The sequence below is a fragment of the Triticum aestivum genome, chromosome 6D, assembly GCF_018294505.1.
Source record: "Triticum aestivum cultivar Chinese Spring chromosome 6D, IWGSC CS RefSeq v2.1, whole genome shotgun sequence".
Taxonomy (NCBI): Eukaryota; Viridiplantae; Streptophyta; class Magnoliopsida; order Poales; family Poaceae; genus Triticum; species Triticum aestivum.
Window position 1 is genome coordinate 166,224,264 of NC_057811.1, and position 7,364 is coordinate 166,231,627.

At 42.6% G+C, this 7,364-nt stretch overlaps 1 long non-coding RNA gene across 2 annotated transcripts; it reads right to left on the reverse strand.

Moving 5' to 3' along the window:
• Nucleotides 1-938: 938 nt before the first annotated feature.
• Nucleotides 939-6,988, reverse strand: LOC123144330 (uncharacterized). 2 transcript variants are annotated; one of them, XR_006471375.1, is made up of 6 exons: nt 4,604-6,988; nt 4,345-4,517; nt 4,016-4,131; nt 2,877-3,034; nt 2,029-2,733; nt 939-1,328 (listed from the first exon to the last, which is right to left on the reverse strand). It is a non-coding gene; the product is annotated as an uncharacterized lncRNA (long non-coding RNA). The 2 variants fall into 2 exon arrangements; XR_006471376.1 differs by lacking the exon at nt 2,029-2,733 and having other exon boundaries at nt 4,604-6,974.
• Between the last annotated feature and the right edge of the window lie 376 nt (nt 6,989-7,364).

The window sequence follows — 7,364 nt, forward strand, 5'->3', positions numbered from 1 at the left end:
GAGTCTCAGCGAGTAAGGCCGCCGGATACGCGGCCAGCCTTTGTGAACGCGGCCTCTGACGTTGTCTTCGCCATGATCGGCAACCTAGGCGACGTCCGCGCTATCGTCGGCAGCGTTCTGGCGGCGGACCGCCCACAAGGTGCACGGAGTGAGGTGCGTGCAGATCATGGTGGCGGCCATGAACACCGATGGCGGACGGGCACGTAATATCCGGACGATTGCTGCTAGCGGACCCCACCGACGCCAACGATCTCCGGAAGCGAGCAACCGTCATCGCTCTCCATCTCCCCTCCACGTGGAGCCATCAACGACAGCCTGTGAGGAGTGCGCGCGAAGGCCACACGCGGCAGGACTCCGTGCAGCGATGTTGCGGTGGCTCCTATACTCGCTACGGCCGTCCTCGTGGCCACCGCCGCAAATCCATACGTCGTGCTGTACACACCCATGACCACCCCCGTCGGGTGTCGGCCGCGAGTTCTTCCGCTTTTGGCCAGGGCGGGGGAGACTACGGTGGAGGCATGAGCAACGGTAGTAGGGGTAGAGGCTGCGGTGCCGGTGGAAGAGGAGGTGGCAACGGGAGTGAGGGTGTGGACTTGCTCTCCGTTTCCTGTTTCCATGGCGGGCCGTACTCTGCGTGGTGCTCGGTACCCTGGCCGGCCGCTGCCATTTTGTTCTTCAGTTTGTGGACACTCACCGTCTCCTGGCGCTGGCCGTCATATACGGGTGCTCTGTGATTGGTTCGTCATCTGCTGATTCCGCTTCTTCTGGTACGAGCGATCTGGCTTTCCTTGATTTCAGTTCTGGTTGATATGATTTTGATCCTTTTTGCAGTTCTCTATTTATGTTTGGTTGTTCTTGCTATTTGCAGGTCTTGTGGTCTCTTGCCTGATTTGGGTCCTGGGTATAACCAAGTTTGCATGGATGCAACATGAGGGACAAAGTTGAAACTGTGTACTTTATGATAGACTTGGTACTCCATCTTAAGTAAGCCTACATAACACACTCGATAACTTGTCTAGCGATCCAGCTTTTCCGCTTACAGTCACTGTAAGCTGATAGATGTATGACACGATGTCCAGCGCGCGATTTTGGCCGTCTGTCGCCGCCGGTACACATCTCTCACCCATCCTCTATCTCCGTCCTCCCTGTTCTACATCCCCTTCTGACAAATGCTTCGCCAAAGCGGCTTTCCCGCCGTCTCCTTTCAGGAAAACGGTTGCACACCGTGGCGCGGCTGCCCGCATTGGCGACGGTCTGTTAGGATTCACCTGTGCGCCTCCTCTATGGGTGTATTAGCATGCCCTAATGCCAGTCCGCTGGAGGATCACCTGAGCATGAAAAATATCATGTCAACGTCGAAAGTAGTTTGGTATCATGTATCTTCAGCTTCTACTATTAGGCTTGGTATCCACCTTCAAAGAAGTGTTTGTGTTGTTTATCGTATGGAAGGAAAACCTCCCAAACTTATCGTTTTATTTCCCTTTTCAGTGTCAATGTATGTTTACCTTTCCTAAATGGCAGGAATAGATTTCCTTTCGTAACTGCACATATTTGTTTCTTGGAGTGCACAAGATTGTGTTAAAAAAAAGTGCACAAGATTGTGTTAAAAAAAGTGCACAAGATATTTCTCTCTCTCTCTCTCTCTCTCACACACACACACACACACACACACGCACACACACACAGCGAGAGTAAAGTAATTTTAAAGATATTAAGTTCTTGGAATGAAATTAGAAAATAGAAATCATTCGCAAGAAATAAGCGTGCACGTAGTTACAGCAAAGAGATTCAATGCTTTTGTAAACCAAAATATTAGAAACATGCATGTAATCTTCCAAACAGATTACATGCTACGTAGTCATGTCGTTGTAATCATTACCGTTGCATGCATGCATGGCATCAATCAAAAAAGAAAACGAGTCGTAGGACGACACCGCTTAGTTTTTCTGCAATCCATTACCCAATCTCCTCACTGTATTGCTTAGAGAGATACACTACTTTGAAGAAGCAGAGCTACGACCTGATTACCTGAACCGTCTGGCCTCTGTACACAACATGGCCGGTAGCCTCCCATGTTTCTTCTTACTTCCACGTGGAGCCGAGCGTGTCGCCCGAAGAAATATTGTACAGAAAATGCGTGTCATTTGGCGAGCTGAAAGATCTACAATGATGACTCATCCACTTTTGTACCCACTATATATAACCGTTCATACGCTAGCAAGGAAAGTCACAGTTAACGCACAGTTAAACACGGTACAATGGACGAAGCTTACTGTTTCCAGAGAGCATCCTCTGCGAGAAAGCAAGTTAAGAACAAAGGGAAGCACCCAGCACTAAGTTGCTTAGAAGATCAGCCCCATTTCAATCGCTTGAATGCAAGCAGTTCAGTAAACCTCCACTCTTATCCAATATATTATGGGACTGTCTATTTGACATTTGACTGTTTTTCAATTCAATGACATTCAAATTCCCCAACCAATGAACAGATGACACATGCCCTTGTCCCAAACCCCCACCCCCCACCGGCCGCTGTTTATTTTCTCATTTCGGGTTAAACGAGTCGGGCAAAACCCTGACCCGGTTTCAACTAAACCGGCATCACCACCAAACCTCGCTGCTCGGCAGCCTCGCTGGACTACAGCAAACAGCTAGCCATCAACTTGCTACCCACAGAAACGCAGGCCCCTTGGGAACTCTCCAACCCCTCCTACATAACAGCAGCAGAGATCTCGCCTAACACACACCACAAAAGAAAGAAACAAATCAGGCTGATGGCCATGGAAGAAGGGGGGAGAAGAACAAAGAGCAGATCAAAATCAGATAAGGCAGGCATCCATGGGAGACGGGTGAACCTGGAGAGGAAGGTGAAGGTTTACCTAGAGAAAAGCAAGAAGGAACAACAGCAGCTTCAATTCTTCACCCGCTTAGGCAATTGGGGAAATCCCAGGAAAATCAACAGGCCAGGAACAAAAAACTACTGCTACCCCCTAGCACTTCAATTCTTCACCCCCTTCACCTCTCTTACAAGGAAAATCTGCAAAAACAAAATGCGTCAGAGAAACTAGATACAGGTTAAGAAACAATCAGTAGACAAAAACTAGATACTCTGGAAATAATTCATCACTAGCAGTAGGCAGAACTTGGATAGTTTTATAATTTACACTGCAAGAACACATACTGCTTGATTGAGTATGGAAAGAACAATAGCACGCCAAGAATTACAGTGGAAAATCCCCTAGTAATTACACTAAAAACTGGCTAAACAGACCAAGAATTACAGTGCAAAATCCCCTAGTAATTACATAGTAATTTCCAGTGCAAAATGCATAGAAATTACAATGGAAATTGCAGAAATTACAGTGGAAATTGCATGGAATTTTCAGTGGAAAATTCCATAGAAATTTCAGTGTATGAATGTTGATGCATCAAAACTTAGACTGGAACAAACCTACTGTATGTACACTGTGAAAATACTACTGCAAATTGTACTGTTACTGACACTTCTTTTCCAGAAATGCAGATTGGGAGCACGACAAGAACAATAACAGAAGACGATCTACTGTCAATGTCATAGAAGATATCATCCTAAATGTGAGTACCAAAAAAAGTGGAAAAACACTTAAATGAGAAATGATCAGTACAAGAAAAGCAAAAACTCACACACAAACACATTGCAGGAATCATTTTCATATACTGCGCTCCTACAGTCAAGACATTATATACAAGGTAAGAAACTAACCCCTGTAAATCTCAGCAGCCTGGAAGACGGTTTGATTACTTAGCTTCCCCATTTGCAATTCAGTAAAGCTATTTCAGTATTACTATTAATTTAGTACTACTGTTACATCAAGAACTCCAGTTTAATGAACATGTTGCATACAGGTACATTCAACAAATGGTACAACACAACTAAGAGGGGAGGAGTCCAGTAACAACCCATCAGTACATTCTACAGTAAGAGAAGTGAAATGTAGAAAAAAAATCATGAATTCACACAAAAAAGAGAGAAACTTACGACTTTAGTATTCTTGTGCAGACATTTGGAGAACTGGAAAACGAAGCTACACGAAATGAAGAATGTGCAGCAGAACAGAACCCGTGGTGGCATGCAGACCTGTTTGGCACCATGAACTTGGAACAGGTGGGTTCATGAAGACAAAATTCAGTAAGAAGACACATATCATAGAAGTTGAAAACTAGTAAGAAATTTATGACTGAAGCAAAATGCTAAAATGCAGGTGACTGAAGACGATGACCCTCCATGCTAAACAAGTTCACACACACCAGAAGAAATAAAACATAATCAATAGCAATAAAGAAAATGAATAATACACAAACAAATACCTGCAAATGAACTGTAGGACAAAAAGCCTTCAGTGGCCTCTTCCCGTAAGAGCGGTTATTATTCTATCAAGCTCTGCAAACTGCTTGACTTTGTTACCTCTTCATGCTAGTACACGAGGCTTGACATCAGGGACAGAGTAGAGACCGAAATTGAGATGATCAAGGAAAGAAACCTATAACAACAAACACAAACGGAGTTAAAAAACAAAGAAAAAGACACTACACAAAATAGAATGAGCTACATATGGAAAAAACTTACAGCAAAGGCGTAATGGCAGCCACCAAACATCACAGAGCTTTTCGAAGCAACTTTAGTAGAATCCTTGAATTTCTTAATACTAGACAACAACCACTGATAAACAAATTGCGACAGGTCAAGCTTGCAAACAGAGCGACAATCCTTGAAGATATGTAAACCCATTTGCAACCACTCATAAACTAAACCTATAAATCACAGTGCTAAAAGCATGAATATTACACTGCAAATTAGGGCAAAAATTACACTGTAAAATACATATAATAAGCAACACAGTAAAACTAGGGGTACACTGTAAAAATTCAGAAGAAAGAATAGGGGTACAGTGAAAATTAGCATGAGAGATTACATAACTGAATCAATGTAAATACATTGCAAAAATCTGGGAATATACACTGTAGCTACAATGTAAACCATCGTAATTCTAGGGGAAATTACACTGGAATCAGGGGGCATAGTCAGGAATTACATAGCAGAATTACACAGTAAAACTACGGCACTTAAACTGCATTAATGAATTACACTGAAACTGCATAATGAATTACACAGTAATTCTATAGTAAATTACACAGTAAAAATACGGCATGATTTACACAGTAATTCTACATGGAATTACACTGGAACTGCATGATGAATTACAAAATAATTTTATAGTAAATTACACTGAAACTACATGATGAATTACACAGTAAAAATGGGGCAAAAATACACAGTAAATACTAGTAATTATGTGAAAAAACACTGAAACTATGGGCTGACTTACATAGAAACTACCATGCAATTTGCATAGTAAGTCTGAGGCAAAAAATACTAGTAATTACAGAGTGAAAAACAGGACCTCGCTCAATACTACTACAACAGAGACACACTTGCACATGAAAAGAAGAAAACAAAAATGCAAGAAAGTACATGAAGTACAGAGCTAAAAAGCATGGAAATCACACTATAAAAATGAGAGGTAAATCATCTGACAAATACTGTGTAAGACCTACAAATTTACAGTACTGAAGCATACAAATTACAGTGTAAATGTGCAGTATATTACAGTGTAAGCCCTACATCAATTCAGAGGTAAAAATCCACTATACTCAGTCCAAAAAATACTGTGTAAAGCATACAACATTTACAGTGCTGAAGCATACAAATTACAGTGTAAATCTGCGGTATATTACAGTGTAAGCCCTACAACAATTCAGAGGTAAATCCACATCTGATTACAGTTCTGAAGCATATAAATTGCAGTGTAAATCTGGGGTAGATACAGTGATGAAGCATAGAAATTACACTGTAATTCTGGGGTATACTACAGTTGGTAAATTACAGTGCAATATTAGGCATATTACAGTGGAAAACCGTCCTATATTATAGTGTAAATCATAGTTAAATTCCATAGTAATTCGTGGAAAATAAGATGCATGACAATTAACATAAACAGAAACATTTCAATGGCATCAGACTCTACTGGGATGATCTACTGGAATAAATAGAAACTAGATTTGCAATTTGCACACTGAAACTATGTGGATTACACAGTAAGACTCATGCAAAAATACACAGTAATTCTAATGTATGACACTAAAACTGTGGGGATACACATCAACACTCGGCACAAGGAAAAAGATACAGAACCTGCATCACACACACAGTTACCATGGCATTAAGAAGAAGGAACCTAAGTACATCTAAACCAACACTAAGAGCGATTTATCCACTCACATGACAAAAGGGACCTGCAACAGAGGGCATAAGAGGAAACCTAGAAACCAACACGGACAAAGGAGGCAACACCCATCTACCAGCGAACAAACAAACCACCTACCAACGCAAATCACAAACCCAAAACCACAAAAACTCCCATCTCAAAACCCTATAACTGATCCATACATTTATCTGAATCACAGAAACTGAACACGTTGAACCTACCACGAGCAGAAGAGGAACAAAAATGCGGACAACACGAAGTAGATGATGAACGACAGCGGGAGAACGCGTACCAAAACGAACCGCTAAAACTACAAGCACCTACCATGAATCTACAACAACACGGCCTCGGATCACAACACACACCTACCACGAACCCTAACAAAATCACATCAGCAACCGACCCCTAGATCTCGAAGCTACACACCGAGAAATGAACAAAATCACGCGCTCGAGAGAGAAATTGAGAGACCAACCAACCGCAGGAGGCGAGAATCAAAGGGAAATGAGAGAGAAATCAAGCTCCACAGGTGGGGGATCTGGGAATCGACATGAACAGAAAGGGATTGCCTCCATCGCCCGAGCGCCTATTCCTCCCTTTGCCTCGCTATCTCCTCTCTCCCTTATCGCTACAGTACCGCTCAAATGAAAAGGGAAAACCACACCCAAAATTCAAAAAAGGACCACAACCGAAAGAGGCGGAGAGGAGGGGCGCGGAGCGGTAACGGGCTGGGACAAAAAAACCGGACCCGACAGAAAAAACAAGCCCGAAGACCAGACAGCCCAGCGCGAATCTCCACGCGACAACGGACGGACAGCGATTTGAATGTTGACGAATTGAATAACAGTCGACTGTTAAATAGCAAATCCGTATATTATATCTAATATTTCTATATGCAGTGGGAGAACCTGATAGTATATGTTTCAAGGCGTCCAATTCTTGAAATAGTAAGTTTGGCAATTGGCTTACAAATATAAGGCTATACTCACTAGAATGTTCATGGGGGCAATGGTTCAAGCATCTGTAGTGATAGACCTTCCACGTGAAAAAGACAGCCGCAGA